Below are 23,308 nucleotides of genomic sequence, written 5' to 3'. Positions count from 1 at the left end.
TGCTTCTCTCAGCAAAGTGGAAAGAAGATCAGCAAAGACTCAAGACCAACAGTGTTTAGCAATATAAACAAGGCAAGTTCAGTCATGTCCATCTAAGTGCTTCTTATACTCCCTCCAAACATCACATGTCCTCCATGGGTCTTGCCTTAGCTTGTGAGTCTGTCTCAGCCAATATTACTCTGCTAATCAGTCTGAGTCCTCAGAAGCGGCAAGAAACTGCAGCACACCACTAGAAGTTCTTTGGTGTTTCTCTCTATGGTGTCCCAATAGATAGAGCTCAACAACACAATGTAAGGCAAACCAACACATTCATGTCGTTAGCAAAGACCCTTTCATCACGTGTCCTTTCATGTGGTTGCTTAAGTAAAGCATCCTCTCTCCTGTGTCTACCTTAGCCTTTCATCTTTGTCTACTCCAAGAAAACACTCTTCATGTCTTTGCCCCAGCAAAACACCATCTAATACAATCGACTTTCCAAAGAACCCTTATGTTTCCATTTCAGTTATGAATTGTAATATAAATATCTGATAGGCAGAATATATTTTCATTGTTACAAGTTGTATGTAATTAGAGCATAATGGTTAATTACAAAAACATATAGTTATATATCATGAAATATTTGTTTCTAGTTACAAATACATGAAAATGTGTCTTGAAGCATGGTGCAGAATGGGAAACAGTTTTAACACTACAGCAGTAAACTATATTGCTATATTTTGCAATGGTATGAGAAAAGTCAGTGTGAAGGTTGAGATTGTTTCCTTCTCATCAAATCAGAAATTCTCGAGGCACTCTTTGCAAGAGCATAGTGTGAAGATCATCTACAACAGTTCTACTTATGTATTTACACTTGATAATCAACAAGGTGGAAACCCTGTTTCACAAAGCTATGTCATTGGAAATGGAAGAAGCACAACACAGTCTCAGAACAGATATACTTGATCCAGAATTTTGTAACAGTCATTGGAGAGAAATCAGTTCTCACTTCATTGCTGTTAGCAAGTTCAGTGAACCCCTCCTGTGCTCTCTCAGGAATGTCTTCAACTTTGTGAATGGGCTTCTGGCAAGTGTAAATAGATTGTCAAGTAGACTTGGAAAATGCTAATAAAATTTGTCTGCAAGCATGTGCAAGTGTCCTTTCACAGAGATTATTATAATCCTTCGGTCTAGTTTGATTTTATATCCCTCAAAGTAGATAAGATTGGCATCATTTGGCATCTGGGAATCACTGTACAAACCACTCAGAAACTGATCTCAGTCAAACAGGGCTGGTTTATTGAATGCATACCCCAATATTGATTAATCGGGAACATAGTCCAGACCCAGGAGCTGAACTGTGAAATCCACAAACATCTGTGCCGAGTTATTCCACCAATGAGGGTTTAGGGATGGGGGATTTCCTTAGGAACATGTCTTTGTTGTACACTTATCCCACTCCCGTTGGCTGGTGTATTCAACTGTGGCAGGGGTCTTGACTTACATACATTTATGTCTTAACTTGCCAAGCAGGATGTCAGTTACCCACCTAATGTGTGTCTTTCTGCCAAGTAGGATGTCAGTTCCCAGGGAGGTCTTGGGAACTTAGTCTTTATTTGACCTCTACTCAAAATGGAAACTCTTACCCCCAAATAGCTTCTTATATTAGTGAAGGTATCTCTCTTACGTTTGGGTCAATTCCAGAGGCAACAAAAACCATAAAGGCTCACACACAGCAGGAAGTGCTGCTGAGTGGTTGGTTCACTCAGTTTTATTATGGCTAACTATACAAAACAATTCTAATTGACTTCTATTGTGATTGGTTTCCAAGAACACCAAAGCACAGAACATAGCAGAATATGCAATCAATTTGAGCATGAGAAGGTAACATTAGTAAAAGAATGAAAGAAATTTCCTTGTAACATTAATAATAGCAGTTACCCAGGCCTTAACTGGCAACATGTAAATTTATTTTCATTTTTCTGATCAAAGCTGAAGTATCATTTGGAATGATCTGATCTTTTTAGACAGATCGAGGCATGTTGTATTTGATTCTTGCTGTGATAAATTTAACTCATTCAAGATGGCAGTGTTGTCAACCACCGTGTAAGCTATTTTCTGCAATTCGAACTACTGTAGTCTTGCTTTCTGATTTCCCCATGAAGCTCAAAAGTATTTTAAAACATTTCTTCTCAACAGGTATCTCACTTTTGTGTGAAGTAGTTTTGTTGAGCACAAGAACGCCTCCAGCAGTTTCACAGTTGTGAAAACAGGACTGTTTAAAGTGTCCAGCTTTACAAATGGACAGAATTGGTGTTGCTTCTCATTACTTTTTGTAACTCTGTGGCAGCGTCTTCATTGCTTACATTTGCTGGTGAATCATATAGTGAGTTCCAGTGACCTTTGGTGACTCAATTCAGTTCAAGCGTGAATCCAGATTGATATACTAGTATAGCAGGATCATCGTCTGTTGAAACACCCAAACCTTTCCCCAAGACATCTCATTCTTTTTCAGAAATGATCCAACTCTTTCAAATGCATCATGTGCAGTAATTGTTTCAACAGGACTGTAAAACTATTCATTAAAACTAGTAACTGTGGACTGCTGTAGGACCCTATAGACCTGCCAGCCAGAACCGCACCAGACACTGAGACTTTAATATTTCAAAGATTAGGCCTTATTTAGCTGGGCAGACTTTTAACTATACCTCATTTAAGTTAATCTAGCCACCTAGCCCTATCCCGGTACACAGTTGTCTCTTCTCATGTCTCCTGGTGAAAAGACCCACCTTCTTCTCCCCAGAGTCCCTTTCTCCCTACCAGGGAGTCTACCTTTACACTTCCTGCCCAGTTATTAGCTATCAGCTTTTATTCTATAAACAGCTACATTCTAATCTGAACCAATCAGCAGCAGGACACTATCTGATCCATCTTTTTGAGTTGCTCTTTGGCAAGGATGAGGGCTATGGCAGTTTGCTTTTTAACATAATAATCTCAGAAAATCATCTTTTGGGCCAATGAGGAAGGACAAGCATTCACATATAGAAAGCTGAGAGAACAGTACCAAGTATTCTAGCATTCAGCTTACGGCTGTATCATCAATTAACAGTCCTAATATACAGAGACACTGATGTGAATGCGAAGGAAGGTCACCTCTACAGTGAACATTTACACCATATGTAGATTTATCAGTCTTGATACTTAATATTGGAAATAGGGAAGATTTAGTTTTTTGGATTACCTGATCAAGAATATCAGCAAACATGTCTTTTTTTTTGTTTGTTTGTTTGTTTGTTTGTTTGTTTGTTTTTCAAGACAGTGTTCTTAGATAATGAAAATACACTCAATTGCATAACAAATTTGTCTCCTCAACTCAATGTCTTGGGCCACTGGCAACAGTAAACTCAACAATGGTGTGAGGTTTTATAGCTATTTTGATTCTACGTGCCACCAAATATGAAACTTCAGTGGCTGCTATGTCTTGTTTGTGGCACTGCCACCTGTGTCAAGTTTGGTCTTAAGCCCAGCAGCTTTGCTCCTAAAATAGCATCCTTGGGTCGCAAAGCTCAGATGCTAGCTACCAAAGTAGTAGCTTAGCTTGTCTTCGCAATAAACACATTACATTTTTTCAGTTCCTGCTGTAATTATTGAGGGGAAAACCACACTAAAACACCCACTTTATTCTCTTAATGTTCTTTTCTACACAATCTATTGTCATGGGATGGTTTTCTAATGAAAGTAACATAGCAATAGCTGTAATAAGACAAAGGATAGTAGTTCATTCAATACAGTTTATTGACGTTTGCTAAGATTTATCATTCTCTTTTTACATACGTGTTATCACAAGGAGGTGCAGTATTCAAATCGTAGCTGAATATAAAAAGACTGATCAGTGAAAGACCTTATGCAAAAGCAAGAGGATTTTATTATGCCAACATGCCAGGGTTCAGCAGCCTTCTGGAAGGAGTGAGCCCCAAGCAGTAGTTACAGTGAGTTTTTAAAAGCTGGAAACGGGGTATCTGGGGGAGCAGGGCACCAATGCCAGATGTTCTGTTTCTGCTGATTTTGCCCTTTATCTATTGTCAAGTACCGGCTGAGACCTTGCAGTTGGTCTTCTTTTGGGACCTTGGGTTCTGGGGAGTGTTATCAGGAGCGCAGCTGCAGCCCCAGTCTGTCGCTAGCTCATCCTGAGGAGGAATCAGGTTCCTGAAGGTGCGCAACTGTAACTCACTTGTCCTCAACTCCTTCTGAGGACACTGAGGGGGCAGATGGTATTTTTCCACTATTGGAGCCTTTCATCAGCAACCATATAAAGTTCCCATGGTACATTATATATGTATCTATATATACACACATAGTAATATATATTGCCATAGTTGATGTGTATGATTTTACATTTACCCAGTAATTATGAGTCATAAAGTATCATTTTACCTGCAAGACTGTTGCTTTCAACATAGATGGTCTCTTACACAGGTGTAATTGGTCTGCATAAGTACATTATAGCACCAACGCTGTCACATGTCGCTGTATTTGTTTGGGGTATATGTGATGGAGTTGGCACTGTGATGCTATCATGCCAGGTACTCTTATGCGAATATATCTGCAGGTGAGTATACTTGTCTGGGGACACATAGAGAAATGGTGTCTCAGTTCCTAATACCAGGAATGCGATCTCTGATGGTCTTGGATGACCCTTTTGAAAGAGTCATTAGGGCTGTTCATCCTTCAAAGGGGTTAAGACCCACAGGTTGAGAACCACTGCTGTAGACTCTTCTGTAAATTCTGATTTGTAGTAATATATTACGTGGAAACAGCAAGGCACAAAAGAACCTACAGTACCCAGTGTCTTTAATGAGAGGTGTAATGACATCATGTATTTGTGTATTTCTTAGCTCTATATACTGAAAGGACTTAGTCACAAAGGAAGTAAAAGAAAGTATATCCTTGTACTTCATGATGTTGTGGAAAAACAGCTCCTAATAGAGGGGTATGAGAGCAAGAGAAGGAATTAAAGAATGAAAATTTGTAGTATATATCACAATATTGATTCCACCATGTGTCAGCTAGGTGGCTCAGTGGGTCAAAACGTACTGTGTAAGTCTAAAAGAATGATTGGTACTTAAAATCCACATAAAGGCAGAAGGAAGAAACCAGCTGCATCCAGGGTATTTTTTTTTTCCAGCCTCCACATATAACCCATGGTACATATGCCCACACACTATGCACACACGAACACAAACACACACACACACACACACACACACACACACACACGTAAATCAGATTTAAAAATACAACTCTGGGCATTGTTACAGATCATTTTACCAACATGTAAAAAACTCTTTTATACAGACTTTAAGTTTTACTGTTTTTCTAGTAACCTAAGCACAAAGTGCCATCTTGTAGCTTGTTTAGTGATTATTTAACATCACTACTAGTGGTTATTTGTAACTATTTGGGCTTCATGTGTCATAAAGCATACAGAGAATTAGGGTAACCTGTTTAGGCAGAGGGATTTTCAGTAATCAGTAAGTTCCAGGGTGGAAATTTGCAGTAAATTAGAGGAAGAATAGAGCTAGAATGACTTCAGATTTCAGGGAATACATTCAATAGAATAGATGTAGTGTAGGTAAACCAGCAGATATTGAACATATTAGAAAAGATCTGTATTTTTTGGTAATATTTATAAGCAACGTTTATCCAGTTTTGTTGTTTTGAAAGTTTTATGATATACTCCTCCCTAGCCTCCAACTCTAGGCAATCCTGATGCCTCCGTCTCCCCAGTACTGGGGTGGCAGAGGTGCTGTACCATTCCTGTCACAGGCAACATTACTTATTTACTTATTTAGTGATGATACAGGGAAAACCAGGGTCTCTTTTTGGCGTCCCAGGATTTATTAATAAAAGAATTTAAGAATAGATTAAAATAGAAGCACAGTGATAGGGTTATTAGTATTTAAAAGAAAAACCACAAAAGGCAGGGAAACAACCTTACCTGCTGCCTAGATAAGATGAATGGAGAAGAGATGGCTTTTTTCGCTGATACCGAGGCCAGGATGCGTGCCAGCAGTCAGACACAATGTGGGGAAAGAGGTATGCTTTTTCCTTAAGAACGCAGACGGGCTTAGTGCAATGATCCACTTAAGATCGTTACAACCATGCTACTTGTCCTTTAATAATGGTGAGACTAGGAGTACCCTAACATCTGCAAAATGTCTCTTGGTGCCTAAGCTCTGGGGTTTACCATTTTTAAAGAAGGGGGAAGAAGGAAGATGAAGATGGAGGAAGAGGATACCAGTATTCTGAGAGGGGCTGGAATAGCCTTGTAACATCTGTGTTTTTGCAGAGCTTAGCAGCATTTTGTAGACACAACACAATTATTTTTGATTTGTACTTCCTCTAATTTGTTTTAGCTTGCACAGACATTAATTATTTTGGCTAATACATCTAGACCCGTGGTCAGGGTCACTAATAGTCCCAAGAGCATCGCCAGGGGGCATGTAGCTGTTGTGGAGTGTGTGTGGGGTGGGGTAGAAGGCTGAGATGTGTTAAGAGGCCACAATGAACTCAAGATGGCATCACCTTTGTCACTTATCAGTAAAGATCTGTAAACAATTGCCTCTAGGGGAAGGACTGCTGAGGTCAAAGTACATTATTATTTTTTAAAATTACATGTATTTGTGTGTGTGCTCGAGAAAGCCAACACATGCATGTAGAGGTTAGAGGATAACCTGTGGTTTCTGACCTGTAGATCCAGGGGATCAAACACAGGCCATGAAGCTTGGTGACAAGTACCTTTAAACATTGCAGCCTTAGTGAGGATTGATCTGCTGTCCAAGTGACCTATAGGCCTATTTAGATAATTCTCTTCTCCCCCCTCCATTTTTAAAATTAATTTGTTTACATCCCAAATACTGTTACCCTTAGTCTCTTCTCCCCATCATTTCTGAGAGGGTAGGATGCCCCCCCCTTCCAGGATCCGCCCCCATCACAAGTCTCTGCCCGATTAGATGAATCTTCTGTTGAGGCCAGGGTTAGCTACTACTTGGGGGGGGTGCTCATTTCAGCACATGTATATTCTTTAGTTGGTGGGTTAGATTCTAAGAGCTCTAGGGATCCAGGTTTGACTGTAGGTATCTGCTTCTGTTTTAGTCCACTGCTGAGTAGAGCTCTCAGAGGGGTCCTGCCTGGCTATTAGAGGTGGCCTCTTTAGGTTTCATGTCCTTACAGTTGGACATCTCAGCTAAGGTCACCAGCATTTACTTCTGTAAACCTCCCCTCTCCCAGGTCTCTGCAGTTTCCTAGAGATTCTCACCTCCCCATACCCCAGGCAGCTGCTCATTTTTCCATTTATTCTACTGGCTCACTGGGCCTCTCCCCTGGTTCTCCTCATAAGGGACCCTGCCTACCATACCCCCTCTGTTCTCCCCTTTTCCCTCTGCCTCCTATAACTACTTTGTTTGCCTGTGTAAGTGTGATTCAAGCATCCTTGTTTGGACCTTCCTTCTTGATTAACTTCTTAGGGCCTGTTGGTTGTATCATTGGTATTCTGTACTTTATGAATGATAACCACTTACCAGTAAGTACATACTGAAGTGGATACTTAGGGTTCTTTGTAAAGTAGTTGTATTGGATGGTGTTTTGCTAAGGCAAACACATAAGGGCATGTTTTCCTAAAGCGGACACAAGTGAAAGGACAGGTGAAGGATTCTTAGCTAATGACATGCTTGTATTGGTCTGTCTTGAATTGCACAGTTGAGCTCCAGTTGTCAGGACTCCATAGAGAGAAATGCCCCAAACTCTTCTGGTGGTGTGCTGTAGCCTCTTGTTGCTTCCACAGACTCAGGCCGATTAGCAGAGTGAGGTCAGCTGAGACAGACACACATGCTGAGGTAAGACACAGTGTGAGGCAAGACCCATGGAGGACATGTGATGTTTGGAGAGTATAAATAGGACTCAACAGACTGGGAAAGGAGCTAGAGGCTTGCTGGTTAGAGCTGTCTGTGCAGCACTTGTTGGTCTTCTCTGATCTTTGCTTTGCTGCACAGGTGAGAATTTCTGGTGTTTCTGTTGCCCCACCTCCACCCCTATCCTTTCGTTTCTGCTGACTCATGCTGATTTTCTGAGGCCTGGTCATTCCTGCTAAGTCATGCCACCACTGTAGCTATCTCTGATGTGTTTGAGTGGATTGAGCTACTGCTGCTGACCAGTGAATTGAATTGTCTTTCTGACAGTGCTGATGGGATTTGCTTCAAAAATAATAAATAAATAAAACATTTATAAACAGCTCCAGTCTCCCCATATCCTTTCTTTTCCACTACATCTGGTGGGTGGTGGGCTAGAAGGGAGGTTAAAGCATTTACAAACCATCATTAAAAATAGGCTTTGAAAAAATTAAATTTACAGCATATTATGCCTGTCCTTTTGGATCTGGATATTTTCTGGTTGCATTCATTTGCCTACAAAATTCATGATGGTTTTGTTTTTCATAGCTGTATAATATTCCATTCTGTAAATGAACTATATTTTTTTGTGTTTGTTTTTCAGTTGAGAGGCATCTGTCTGGGTTGTTTTGTTTTCATTTTCTGGCTATAACAAATAAAGTTGCTATGAACATAGTGGAGCACGTGTGTCCTTGGGGTATAGTGAAGCATCTTTTGGGTGAATGCTCAGGAATAGTATAGGTGGGTAGTCTTGAAGAACTATTTCCAATTTTCTGAGAAACCACTAAGTTGATTTCCAGAGTAGTTATACAAGTTTGCAGTCCCACTAGCAATGAAGGAGTGTTCTCTTCCTCTGAGTCTTCACCAACATGTGTTGTCACTTATGTTTTTGATCTTAACCAATTCCAGGGTCACTTTGATTTGCATTTCCCTGATGACTAAGGATGTTGAACATTTCTTCAAGTATTTCTTGGCCATTTGAGACTTAATCTGTTGAGAACACTGTTTAGTTCTGCCCCATTTTTTTTTTTACTTTATTAAAATACTGAGTTTATTTCACATGTATATTTTTGTTTCCCTACATTTCCACATCTGATCACCACTATTACTATGCCCTATGGTAACATTCCATACATTCTTAAAACCAAGTAAAGAGTGGAGTTCCATCCTTGAAAACCAATCAGGCATTTTAGACAATACATTCTTGGCAATTGAACCTGGACAACATTTATCAAACACAGTAGGGAAAGTTTCTTGGTTCCATTTGTGTGGAAAACCTTTTTCTAGACCTTAACTCTGAGGTAGTGTCTATTTTTGTTGCTGAGGTGTGTTTCTGGTATGTAGAAGAATGATTGATCATTGATCTTGCTTATGTGTCCAGTCTTTTAGCTTGTGTCTTTTTATTGGTGAATTGAGTCCATTGATATTGAGAGATGTTAATGACCAATGATTGTTAGTTCCAGTTATTTTGATGTTGTAGGTGTTATGAGTGTGTGTGATTGTCTTTGTTTGGTTTTACTATGAGTTGGGTTTTTTTTTTTTTTCCCAGGGGTGGGAGTAGGGGGAGCGCTTACCCTCTTTGTGTTGGGAGTTTTACTTCTATTATCCTTTGTAAGGCTGGATGTTGTTTAAATTTGTTTTTGTTATAGAATATCTTGTTCTCTCCATCTGTGGTGATTGAGAGTTTTACTGAGTATCTCAGTCTGGACTGATAATCTGTATTCTCTTAGGGTCTGCATGACATCTGCCCAGGATCTTTTGGCTTTTAGAGTCTCTGTTGAGAAGTCAGGTGTAATTCTAATGGGTCTGCCTTTACATGTTACTTAGGCTTTCTCTCTTGTGATTTTAAATAGTCTTTGTTTTGTATAATTTTGTTCTATATGTTGCAGGAGGATTTTCTTTTCTGGTCCAATCTATTTGGTGTTCCGTAATCTTCTTATATCTTCATAGCCATCTCTATTTTTAGGTTAGGAATGTTTTCTTCTATGATTTTTGTTGAAGATGTTTTCTGGCCCTTTGAATTGGGAATTGTTGCCCTCTTTTATTCCTGTTATTCTAAGGTTTGGTCTTTGCATAGTACTCCAAATTTCCTGCATGTTTTTTGAGTTAGGAACTTTTTTTACATTTGACATTGTCTTTATTCAATGTAACTTTTCCTCTATTGTATCTTCTATGCATGAGATATACACACACTCACTCTGTCTCTGTCTCCCTCCATCCCTCCCCTTACTCCCTCCCTCCCTCCCTCCTTCCCCCTCATTCTGTTGGTGATGATGCTTGTGCTTGTACTTCCTGTTCTTTTTTTCTAGAATTCTGTCTCCAAGTTTGCCTCTATTTGTGTTTTCTTTATTGCTTCTGTTTCTATTGGACTTTTAAAATTCATTTCCTTCACCATTTCAATTCAATTTTCCTGTATTTCTTTAAGGGGTTTATTTTTTTCCTCTTTAAGGGCTTTTAACCTTTTTGATTCTGTTTTTCTTTATTTCTTTAAGGAAATTATTTATATCCCTTTTAAAGGCCTCTATCATCTTCAAGAGATGGGATTTGAGGTCACAATCTTGCTCTTCACATGTCTTAGGGTATCCAGGGCTTGTTGTAGTAGGAGAGCTGGGTTTAGATGCGATCATATTGTATTGGCTTCTGTTCATTGTGTTCTTTCACTTGTCTTTCAACATCTAGTTGTCTCTGGTGTTGGTTGACCTGAGTGTACCGAGTTGGATTGAGCCTCCCAGGAGGCATGTCTCAAGTTTGAGCAGACCTCCTAGGGGGGCAGACAGAGCTGTGGGGTAAGGCAGTTTGCTGCTCCATGCCTGCTGATGGTTCAGGCAGGTACCAGAAAGAAGCTAGAGCTCTAACTGGACAGGATAGAGCAAACAACTGCTGGGCTTGCTGGGGTCCTCGCAGGTGGGGGTATTGGTGGGGAGTTGGAGGTGTCTGACTTGTGTGTGTCGGGTTAGAGCCTGGCTCTCGGGAGGCACGTACTGCTGTGGTGTGGGCCACAGTGGGTTGCTCCATGCCCCCCCCCCTTTTTAACATTTTGTGAACTAATGACCTGGTCCTTTTGCCTTTGGCTATTAGAATCTTTGTGCACCCTCTTCTCAGTATTTACTGAGCCTTAGTTTTAGGAATTGTTATAGACATATCAATTGGTGTTGGGCCCATCTGGATTACTTTAAAAGAAAGAGACAGTTTTGTAAGTCTGTGTAATCTCTTTTGGGAAGTTTAGAATACCATTTTTCTATCTTGAAGAGTTAAAGTTTACAGTCTAGTCTCTCTTCTCTCTCTTTCTCTTCTTGCATGTTTCTTTCTACCGACCTCCCCAAAGTTTTCCAGTATGTCACCCTGGCAGGACTGAACTCCCCAAGATCATCCACCCCTGACCAGTTTGAAATGGCATTAATGCTTTAATGAATATGTCTATTAAATTTTACTATACCAAGAGAACTACTTTTTACCTCTTGGGCAGCAATCCAAAAGTTTGTCAACATGAGACTTTAAAACTAGATATAGTGCATTTATAATGTGGATGCATTTGACAGTTGTTGAAATGTTGGAGATCCTTTTATCTTTGACCCACAAACCCACTTCTAGGAATCTATTTTAAAAGCACTTCTACCAGGAATCTAAAGTGATATGCAGTCAGTTACTCATTGTATCTTCTGTAATTTAAAAGTAAGGCATTGGGGAGAAGTTGTACAACAGAAATATAATCACTCAGTGTGTGGCTGGGGGAATAACAAAATCCAGCTCTATTATATATTTAATATAGAATGAGTCACCTAATGTAGTGTGTGAACAGGAGCAAAGCTGCAGGGATAGTATATATAGTAGGTAGCTACTTTTGTGTAAGAAAAATACTTTTGTAAAACAAAACAATTAAATATTGGATAAACTAGAACGTCTTTAATAAAATGGTTTAATAAACCAAGTAATGAAAATAGTTACCTTAAGGGAAGTAAGAGCTTGAAAAGGTGATGAGGAGAGACATTTTGCCTTTGAACTCAGCCAGTATTTTGCATATTCACACACAAGTTTTTATCAACATAAAAAGTAAAACCTAAAAGTAAATGATTTTAGGAAACTTAGTTTGCTGAGTTGGTAACATATCATCGGACTTTACTATTAAGTTTGTTACATCAGACTTATCCCAGTATTTTTAAAATAGCACATTTTATTCCATATTTAATAACAATATGCTTAGTTTAGGATCTCCCCTCTTTGTTTTTATTATCTTCTCCTCCACTTCCCTTTCTCCACCCCCCACCCGTGTGTGTGTGTGTGTGTGTGTGTGTGTGTGTGTGTGTGTGTGTGTGTGTGTGTGTAAGAGAGGGGGGTGGGATGGGGTGGGGAGTGTCCTGTAGTCCAGGCTAGCCTTGAATTCTAGATCCTCCTGCCTGTGTGCCTCCTGATTGCTGAGATTATAGGCTGTGCCACAGGCCAGTCTGACTGGACATTTGAGGGGAGCTAGCTGTTTCTGTCTTCTGACTTCCTTTGTTATGCGTAAGAGTCTTGTCTTCTTTCTTTCATGATAGTTTATTCCTTTAAGGAATTTTCTGTCTTTGGTTTCAGTTTTTGCATGTTACATATTTTCCATTCTCTTTTGAATTCACTCATCTTGAAAACTTAGGAAAATTATTTCATTTCTTCAGAATTCTTGCCCATTATATTTTCTTTCTGAAATTCTGGTTAAAGACTTGTTCTGTAGAATGTGTATATATTTATCTCTAGTTTTGTTCTACTCCATTGTTTCTAATACTTTTATTTTTTATTTTTTGAACAAAGAGGATGAATGTTTTATTTGTTTCTCATGATGTTGCAAAACCAGTGCTTCACGGTGAAAAAATAACAGCCAACACAGCACATGATGAAACAAAGACAGTACTCTCCTGCATCTGGCACTGCACACACTTCCCTGTAGTCCCAGGCATTTCCAAAGAGAGGACATTAAGTCTCTGACCAAAACCCAATGGTGGATATGGCCTAGTTACAAAATTATGTAAGATAAAACCACGGTTATCCTGAATTACGAAATTCTTATACCCAGTAGAAAGCCCAGTAGGTAGGGTTTCACCGTGTAACTGTAGCTGGTCTGAAACGTGTTCTGTAGATCGGCCTCGAACGAACATCTGCCTGTTGAGTGCTGGGATTAAATCGTGGTCCTCACCAAACCCAGCTTCATAACCACTTTTAACACAGATGATCTAAGACCTAAATGCCAGAGCTTATCAAAAATCTACACACTGTGTTTGTCTGCATCCATTAGGAAGTTGGGGGTGGGTCTTAAGTAGCACTGTCAAGAATAGTTTCTTTCCATCAGTATTGCTAAAAGTTATTGCAAGTCCTCTATTCTCCACTAGTTTAAGACAAGCATCCTAGAGCAGGTCATGTCCGGTTTTATCTGGAAGTGGAGGGTGACGTGGTCACCCCTAAATGGACTTCACACATTTCTCATATGCTTCTCCACTCATTAACACATGACCCAGGAGGGCCACTCGGTGTCATCTTGACCAACCATCTTCATAACAGGATTTGTTGACGAGCCCCGGGTTTTTCAGCAAGTGCTTCATCGACTTCAGTTACCTCTCCTGACAGTCGAGAGTAGAGTTCTGGCAGCCTTCACGCTCTCCAAAGCACCAAATTCTTTAGTTGCATCACTTGAGACCGAGGTAGGTGGAGCTCTGTAAGTTGACAGCCAGCTTTGTTTTTTTCAATTTTGTCCCAACTTCAGGCAGACTACAGTAAACAACATCTCCCAAAGCTTCCTGTGCAAAATTGCTGGTTCCCACTGTACCCATACCATCCTCTGTTGCTATCCGTTCGTGCTTCTCTGTGAATTTATGCACTGATAGCAAAGCAGTTCCGGTGCGCAGCGAGCCGACGGACAGTGGCAGCGCTTGGCGCCCAGGACCGCGGCGGGGAAGGAGGCCAGGGCAGGGCACAGGCTGCAGGCTACAGCCGGCACGCTCCTCGCGGCTCGCAGCCACGTGATCCGAGGAATCAAGGGTAACTGCGCTTCGCCTCCGCCACCGGAAATACTTTCGTTTTTAATTATGTGTAAGTGTGCGCTTGAGTGTAGTGTCTGTGGAAGCCAGAAGAGGGCATCAGTCCCTCGAGCTGAAGTTACCGATAGTTGTGAGCTGCCTGTTGTGGGTGTGGGGAACTGGAATTGGAGTATCGGGAAGGGCAAGTGTAGTACATGCTCTTAACCAGTGAGACTTGAATATCACCTATCTACATTACTGAAGTGTTTATTACAGCTGTAGAGACAAATAGTATACATCCTTCAAATTAATTTTTCAAACTATTGTTCAGGTAGAAATATATATCATTAATTTAAAATCATCCTATAAACATAAGTTATTTGAAAACATGTTTGTTGGTGTTCCTGCTCAACTTGAAAGGAGTCCTGGGACTTGGAAGCCCAGAAACTACACAACTCTGAGGTGGGACAAAGTCCTAATGAAAGGGTATCCTGAGACAAGCCAGCCCTGGAACCACACAGCTTTGAGGGGAAGCCTCCTCTGCTCAGGCGTAGGAGCCCTGAGGGAGGTGATCCCTGGCTGAGCTGGAGTGGTACAGGATAACAGCTCCACTTCACTGTCCCTCTTCAGCATTGCAGCTCCCATAGGAGAGTGTCCCCAACTGAGCCTCAGCCCTGCTCCAGTCAGTCACACTAGGCAGCAAAAAAGATTTATTGAGGGTCTGGAGAGGTGGCTCAGTGGTCAAGAGCTCTGACTGCTCTTCCAGAGGCCCTGAGTTTAATTCCCAGCAACCACATGGTGGCTCCCAACCATCTGTAATGGGATCTGATCTTCTCGTGTGTCTGAAGACAGCTATAGTGTACTCATATATAATTTAAAAAAAGATTCATTAAGAGGGACAAATCTAGGGTTGGCTCTGCCCCCAGAAGACAACAGGGAACTGAACAGTATTGAGGACTTACATAGAGTGTCTTAGGGAGGGTTGTGCAGGGGGGTCGATTACCAGGTGGGACCTGGCCACTGCCTTGAGATTTTACACAGTATGCAAAATTTGCAAAGGGAGTTTCCCAGCTGCTAGAGTCAGTGTGGATAGCCAACAGTTTAATTTCTAGGATGTCATTTTGATTATGAAACAGGCTGCATGTGTTTTAGGATTCGTCAGTGTAGTTTATTTTACTTTATATGCCTAAGCACTTCGCCTTTGCATGTGCACTTGTGCTGTGTGCACGGTGCTGGGACCCAAACCCAGGACCTCAGAAGAACCAGTGCTTTTAACCACTGTGCCATCTCTCCAGCCGTGTTTAATTCTTTCAAACCCTGTTTTATTGTTTAGCATATATTATATCTTGATGACATTCCATTCACACTTAAATTTACATTCTGCTAGTGTAGGGTGATAACTAAATATTGTTTTATCAAATTATGTGCCTCAACTCAAGTCTTATTACTGCTTTGATTTATTTGATTTTTGCTCATTACTCTGTTGATTATTGAGAGAAGATAACTGAAATCTCTAACTACACGCAGCTTTAACCTCTCCAACTTTGTTTATTTCTCAGATGTCTGTATTTTGTTTTGTACCTGGTATGTTAAGATTGTAGGTTCTTAAAGGAATTGACCCCTTTATGACTAGGCAGTAGCTCTAACTGTCCAGAAACTCACTCTGTAGGCCTGGATGGTCTTGAACTCACAGAGATCCACCTGCCTCACTGGAATTAAAAGCATGCTTGATCCCTTCATCCCCTGCTAGACAGTACTTCTGATTGTTGCATTAAATATTAAATTGATTCTGTTGCTATCAGCCCCAAGGTCTCACTCTTTGGGAGCCACTCCAGTGTGGAGCCGAGTGCACAGACTCCGCCACACAGTCCGCAAGCCACCCTTGTTGCTTCTGTCCTGGGTGGATTCGACCGCCCCGGCATGTTGTTTTCACTCACTTCCCCTTGATGTGTTGTTGCCAAGCCTTAGACACACACACTGCAACTCGGGGGCGGGCTTTGTGTGCTTTGCCACTACATCCTTTGAACTCAAAAGTCATTACATCAAAGAACACACCAAAGTGCTCTGATCTAATTGGTATAATTTGCTAACCTTTAGAAGGCAAATGATTTTGTACAATTCTGTCTCCTATAAAACATTCATTACAACCTTATTTATGAGGAGATGTGAGCAGAGAAACATAAACATCTGCCTCTATCTTTGTTCTTCCAGGAATCTCTCCTCTCCTCCCCTTCTGTTTTCCTAGCTTTTTCCCCGCCTATGCCTCCACTGTCCAATCATGTATCACCTTAATATCAACCCACATCTGATGATAATTCTTGTATAGTCTGCTTTGTAGACATTATAGTAAGCTACACTAGTTTTTTTTGGGGGGGGGGAGATTCTTTTGTTTTTTCTAGTGAAGAAGCCTGGTTACTATTTTAGCTTGCTACAAATTCTGCATTTTTACTACTTATAGAAGTCCAGTGAGACAGAACAACATAGGTTACAAGATGCAGCTAAGTCAGGCCGAGGAAAGCAGTGCATGGTAGATGAAGTCTTGTTTGAATACTGCAGGTCAAGAATTACAGAAAGCAAGCAGCTCTCCTGACTGTATACCCAGTGGCAATGTTTTATTGGACTTAAAACTTTGAAGGATATGTTGTTTCCAAGACAACAGGAACAGAGATCTGGATGTTCCAGTCAGTCCCTCATTTCAAGATGTTGCATCCCTAACACAGAACTACAAATGAGAAAGAAGTAAAACATTTCTGAATAACTTGTTCTAAATTGTGTGTGTGTGGGGGGGTGCTAATGGTCTGTAGCTCAGTAGCAGAGCACTTGGGTGGCGTGTGTGAGACCCTGGATCCAATTCCCAGAATCTTAGGAGAAGAGTATAGGAGCTGGAGAGAGCTCAGCAGAAAGCACTTGCTACCCTTGCAGTTCCCAGCACCTATATGTTAGCTCACAACTATGTGTAACTGTAGTTCTGGAGGACCTGAGAGCCTTTACACATGTGATGCACATACATACATGCAGGCGAAGTACTCATACACATAAAAGATCTTTTTTTAAAAGTGTATTTCTGTTGACATTATGAGTCTTTCGATGGATAAAAAGTACGTAATTTGTTCAGTTAACAGACAGGATGCAATGATGATACCATTAAATTATACCCATGATTTTATAGTCGTCTTACTGTTATCTAAATATACTCTGTGTTGTTAACAGCCTAACAATACATTTCTCAACATATCCCCAGCACTGGTGTGTGTGTGTGTGTAGCAAGCCATTAATGGTTGACCACGTACAGATCATTCTTTTATGTTTTATGCGTTCATTCACTTTTCTCCATAGATGTCAGAATTTATGTCTTGACTAGGAACGACCGACCGTCTCTGGTCATTCAGCTCATGTCACTTGGTCAGTTCCATGTAACGAGACCTTAAATCCACATCTCTTTCATAGAAATGAACAAAGTTTGCATGTTAACCATTCTAAAATTACAAAATCTGAGTTAATCTTAAATTTAGACTGAAAAGGCTAAAAGTGAGATAGCAAGTCACGAATCTTAGAATCCAGAAGATTAAAACATTTAAATTTAGGTGGGCAGTGAACAGAAAAATGCTGTTTTTGTTAGCAAATGCAAAAGAAACACATGTGTAGCATTATTAAGTTCCAACTTAGCAAGCGAGTAGTTTGTTTAATTTGTTTCTGAAATTTATTTTGCATTCTTCCATGTTGGGCATTGGTTTAAAAAAAAAAAAACAGTTTGTATTATTTGCTTTATGATTTCTCTAAAGTGACTTCTTCCTTGCCTGTGTGGTTTCAAATGACTCCTTAAAAATAATTAAAAAAATAATCTTGTGTTCCAAATTATTCCCACTCTTCCTAGAATGGCGTGTCTAATACAGACTTACTTCAGTTAGGCCTTGATTATATTTACTGTATGATATGAAAAGTCTTGACTTTTTGTTAGGTTTTAGTTTGGTTGCCTATTTTTGTACTGAAAACACCTATGATTTGGGGATGAAGTTGAGGGAGAAGTTCAAATTTGGGATCTAATACCACCAAGTTAGGGAGGATAAAAGAAAGAAGGCCTTGCTGGGTCTTTTGGGGGAAAAAAAATCAATTGTTGTCACCTGATTTTAATGAGAGGATAAGGATAGAAATTAGCACAGGTTCCAGTCCAGATTAGACCTTTCCCATATATTATTTGTCCTTAAAGCAGTCCTGCCTTGAATGTTCTGATAAACTTGGAACACTTAGCATGGTAGCTGGAACACAGCAAATTGTAACTGCCAGTGTGCTACAGTGTGTTTTACAGAAAACAGACTTAGAAGGTCATTAGGAGTTATAAGCAATAGAGGATTAACGTAGGTCTGTGTGGTGTATATGGCTTTAAAGCCAATGCTGGGTTTGCTTTTGTTATTGTCAGTTGTTTTTAGTTTATTTGTTCTGTTTTTTGTTTGTTTGGTGGATTGGTTGGTTTGTTTTGTGCTGGGTATTAGATAGGACCTTTTAGCATGTTCTGCAAGTGAGGTATGCCCATTACCATAGTATCTATTTAAATACCATTTTATTAGGCAGGTTTCAAACCACAAACTTTCCAATCAGAGTATGGGACCATGATTAAGTCATAGTGACCCTAAATATACTAGAACTGATATAGAGTAGGTTATAGGTCCTTGTGCTCTTCCACAGCCAGGTGAGAGGTTCATATAGAAGCTAACAAGTCTTTGACTTGGATTAAAAACTCTTTCTTGGAGCTTAGAAGGTATTTATTTACTTCGGGAAAGGATTCGAATGTCTTTGAAGTGCCCTGCTTTCTTTTTCTAGACATAGCTACTATTACTATCTTTTTTTTTTTTATTATTAATCATCATTAGGCCTTTCTTCTACTTTTTTTTAGCTCTGTATGCTTTCTTGAATTTTCCATTTCGATTCATCTGATTTCTTTGTTTCACAGTTTGTGTTCATTTTGCTGCTATTATTCAAATGTGGCACACCAGAGCTTATTGCTATTGTGTAGACATGCAGGCTTTTTATGTAAAATGCTACAGGCATTCTTAGAGCTTCTCTAGATGGTAAAGTATGAGTTTCTACATGATTTTTAATTGTGGATCACAGATAAGTGCTTTGTACAAAAGGAGCTGAACATTTACTCACCAAATGTTTATTGAACATCATGTTGCCAGGCCCATTCGTTGGGCTTTGGACTATTAGTGAAGGTAAAAGACCAAAAGTGTCTGTCTGTATAGAATCTATGTTTTGCTTGGGAGAGCCAAGCAGCGTGAGGAGATGACATGGGAAGGCGATGAGTGACTGGGAAAGAGAGAAGAATAGAGCAGATAAAGGGTCAGCTGTGCAGAAAGATGGGCATCCTACATGTCACCCTCAAAAGCAGTGGGACCTAGGACAACGGAGCTGACTTTATTCAGAGCATTAAAAGTTTATACTCTGAGGGTTAAGAGGTCACATAAAGTTCTCAAGAGTTCAAGCTGTACACAACCACAAGGACAAGGCACACGTGGCAAACATGTTTTCCATGGAGCTGTATAAAGTATAGTTTAAACGTAATGGAACTACAGCAGTGAGCAACAGTGGGTATTCTGTTAGACCTGGGAGGCATGTGAAAACACAGTCAGTTGTGGTTTTTAAACTGTTTGACTTTGAAAACAATTAGACTCACAGGATATCACAGTATTATTCTTATGTTAGGATCATGTCTTCCATAACCATAACATGGTTTCAAGCCAGACAATTTACACTAGCATGTAGGGAATGTAGTTGTGTTCCATTTCATCATATGTGTAGATTTATTTAACTATGTGAGCACTGTCAGTGCAAAATAACCACTCTCCTTTAAAAGGATTAGAATGCCGGGCATGGTGGAACATGTTTGTTACCAGAAGGCTTGGGTGGTGATGGCGGGAATGTCAGGAATTCAAGGTCATTTTCAGCTGCTTAGTGACTTTAAGGTCAGCCTGGAGTACGTTCTCATGTACTCTGTGTGTGTGGTGGTGGTGGGGTGGGGAACAGCATAGGAAGGACATGAGATGACATGTAGGACTGGCATGGTGGCATTTGCCTTTAATCCTAGCACTCAGGAAGATGCTGGAGGATCTCCATGAGTTTGAAGCCAGCTAAGTGTACGTGTCTAGTTCCAGAACATAGGAAGATCCTGTCTCAAAATACCAAAATGAAGGGAAAAAAAGACATCTAACCTTAGGTAGAGCTTGATAGGAAAGGAAACAGTTCCTCTCAGCTACAGCAGAGTAAACATTGTATGTTTACTTAAGGGTTTTCCTTCTTAGTTTCAGTAAAACTTTTGGGTTTTTTGTAGACTGGGTCTCCCTGTGCAGTTCTGGACTAGTCTGAAACTATGTAAATCAGGCTGGCCTTGAACTCTTACAGATCTGCCTGCCTCTTGGGATTAAAGGCTAGCACCACCACACCCAACAATTGTACTTCTGAAAACAAGGTTGGATTTTTTTTTTTTTTTTTTATTTTGATCTTGGTTTTGTTTGTTGCCTGAGAATTTTACTTGAGTTCACAAATAATTCAACAAACAAAGCCAAACAACAAAAAATTCAGACTAACAGAGATATTGAACTTACAAAGGGAAGCTCTGAATAACAGCACCCAGGATGAAGAACAGGGGATGTAGCCATGTGTGTTTGGCCCACCATTTTATAGACTTCAGTTTGTGCTGGGTTGTCCTGTTGCCTTGCACCTGGTAAGACAGCATGATGATGGGGATATGTAGCAGAGCAAAAATCTCATCTTCCATCAGCATGTGGGAACCAAGAGAAAGCACCCAGCATCATAAACTTCCTTCGAAGACACACCCCTCATGAGTCTGTGATCTCACTGGACACACCCCTCATAACTCTGACCTCACTAAGCCTACCCTCATGACTGTGACCTCACTGGGCACACCCCTCATAACTCTGACCTCACTAAGCCTACCCTCAGACTGTGACCTCACTGGACACACCCCTCATGACTCCATGACCTCACTAAGCCTACCCTCATGACTGTGACCTCACTGGACACACCCCTCATGACTCCATGACCTCACTAAGCCTACCCTCATGACTGTGACCTCACTGGGCACACTCCTCATGAGTCTGTGTAACCTCACTAAGCCTACCCTCATGACTGTGACCTCACTGTGCACACCCTTCATGAGTCTGTGACCTCACTGGACACACCCCTCTTGGCTCTATGACCTCACTAGGACCTATTATGCACTTTGTAGTTGTGCTTTGGTAACCCAGCCTTTAACATGAGTACCTTTGGGGTACTATGGCGGATATTTCTGATTACACTTTTACCAGTGGGTGTGGAGGTGCTTGTGCCACATGAGCACATGGAAGTCAGAGGATAACTTGGAGAAGTCAGTTCTTTCCACCCTTGTATTCGTCCCATGGGTAAAACTCGGGCTGTCACTGGTGATGAGCACCTCTAGCCACCAAGCTGTCTTACCAGCCAAACTCTAAAATTGTTTTGCTTAAGACAGGGTCTCAGTATGTAGCCCTTGGCTGTCCTGGAAGTTACTTTGTATGTAGACTAGATTGTCCTTCAGAGATCCACCTGCCTCTGCCTCCTGGGATAAAAGGCGTGCATTTGCATGCCTGGCCAATTTAAAAACATTTAATCTACTCATAATTTGGGGGGGGGGGTCAGGTAAAGTATGAATTCAATCATCTTTTTCCTAAATGATAATTAGTACCCACCCCAGAGTTCATCTGTTTTCCCTGGTAGTTTCTAGTTCCACATTGATTATACATACATGTTTCTGGTGTGCATATTCCGTTCTGTTTCTGCTTATTTTTACAGAAATGCCATACTGCTTACCTATGACTTAGTAGTTAAGTCACATTTCTTAATAGAGATGTTCTGCCATCAAAATGCTAGTAAGAATTAGAAACAACCTTGAATGTATACCTGTATTGACATGTTTTCTTCGTTATTTAGACTTTTTGCTTGTTTTATAATATGTTTTTTCTCAGCAGCGATCACTATTATCCCATAAAATTTATGAAGTACGTAATAGTTTGTTATTGTAAAATACTTTTTTAATTTAAACGGATATCATTTTCTCCCTTTCCTTTCCTCCCTCCAATCCCATGTATCCTTGCCATACTCCCTCTTGAAATCATGGCCTTGTTTTCTTTGGTATATATTATGCCTAAATATATAAATAAACCTGATCTGTCCATTTAGTGTTTGTTACTTGTATGTATATGATTTCAGGGCTGACCACTTGGAACTAGATAACCAATTAAGGGGATTCATCCCCAGAGGAAAACTTTCTCCTCCCTTGGGATTCCCTAATTGCCTGTGTTACCACCTTCTCTATTGTGTATCTATTAAGGCTGTACTGCTCCAGGTCTTGTTGAGACATATCACTGTGCTTTGTCATTTCCAGCAGGACCATTCTCTCAGCAAATTCTCTGGTCCTTTAGCTCAATCTTTCTTTCTTCCTCTACCCCAAGTCTTGTCTGGATACCCCTTGATCACTTTTTTCTCTGAATTTTTTTAGCCAGTTGTGATTTTCTATAAAGATCTGCTAGCTGTTGATAAGAGATTTCTTAGATGAGGGGTAAGAGCTACATTTATCTGAGGGTGTTAGAATCAATATTTGGAGTGTAGTTTTGGAAGATAGTTAGTAAAGTGGTGGTGGTGGATTCTCTAAGTCCATGGCCTCTAACTCTAGGCAGTTGGCTAGGTTTCTAGTGCCTGGCACAATTTTTTCCCTCCTGTTGAGTAGGTCTTAGTTTGGTTAAAAAGCTTGGTTATCACCAAGATGCAAGCCACTATTGCACTCTCAAGGTTATCATGATTCATGGTGGCTACAGCTGGTTGTTTCTCTCCCTCAGAAGCTGGCGTAGCACCTGCCAGTGTTAGGAAACCAAGCTCTCAGGACAAGGCTTTCAAGCAGCTCAGTTCTTCCAGGTCTTGTGTCTGAAGTGCAGTGTCTTTGGCAGTAAAGACAACACCAATAACATTGTTTGGGGGAGTCTCTTGGACACTCCTGATCAGTAACTGGAAAGGAGAGTCTCGGGTCTCCTATTATTAGAACTGTTGTTGGATAATCATCAACTCTTGTGGAGGAACATAGTCCAAGTGTTAAAACAAAACAAAAAGCTTAAAATTCATATTTGCTTCAGTGTTGAGGATCTGCTTTATATATATATATAATCTCAGATGGATTTTTAATATGTCTTAAATGTGTGTGTGTGTTGCATACATGTGTGATGTGTGTCTTTACACCATTTATGTGCAGTGCCCACTAAGCCCAGGAAAGGGCACTGGATCCTTTGGAACTGATGCTACAGATGGTTGTGAGTTGCCATGTGGGTGCTGGGAAGTGAACCTAAGACCCCTGGAAGAGCAGCCATTGTTTTTAATTGCTGA

General features: G+C 40.5%; 1 protein-coding gene and 1 pseudogene across 3 annotated transcripts in view; one reads left to right on the top strand and one right to left on the bottom strand.

The window, feature by feature from the left end:
- Positions 1-23,308, top strand: part of TRIM24 (tripartite motif containing 24) — a 97,227-nt gene that overhangs the window by 21,038 nt on the left and 52,881 nt on the right. The window lies entirely within an intron of this gene.
- LOC308432336 (glycine cleavage system H protein, mitochondrial-like) lies at positions 13,349-22,328 on the bottom strand (annotated as a pseudogene). Its single transcript has 2 exons — positions 22,239-22,328; positions 13,349-14,082 (listed from the first exon to the last, which is right to left on the bottom strand). The product of its transcript is annotated as a glycine cleavage system H protein, mitochondrial-like (transcript).

Source organism: Micromys minutus, assembly GCF_963924665.1.
Source record: "Micromys minutus genome assembly, chromosome: 18".
Lineage (NCBI taxonomy): Eukaryota > Metazoa > Chordata > Mammalia > Rodentia > Muridae > Micromys > Micromys minutus.
This window is presented reverse-complemented; position numbering and strand designations above follow the sequence as displayed.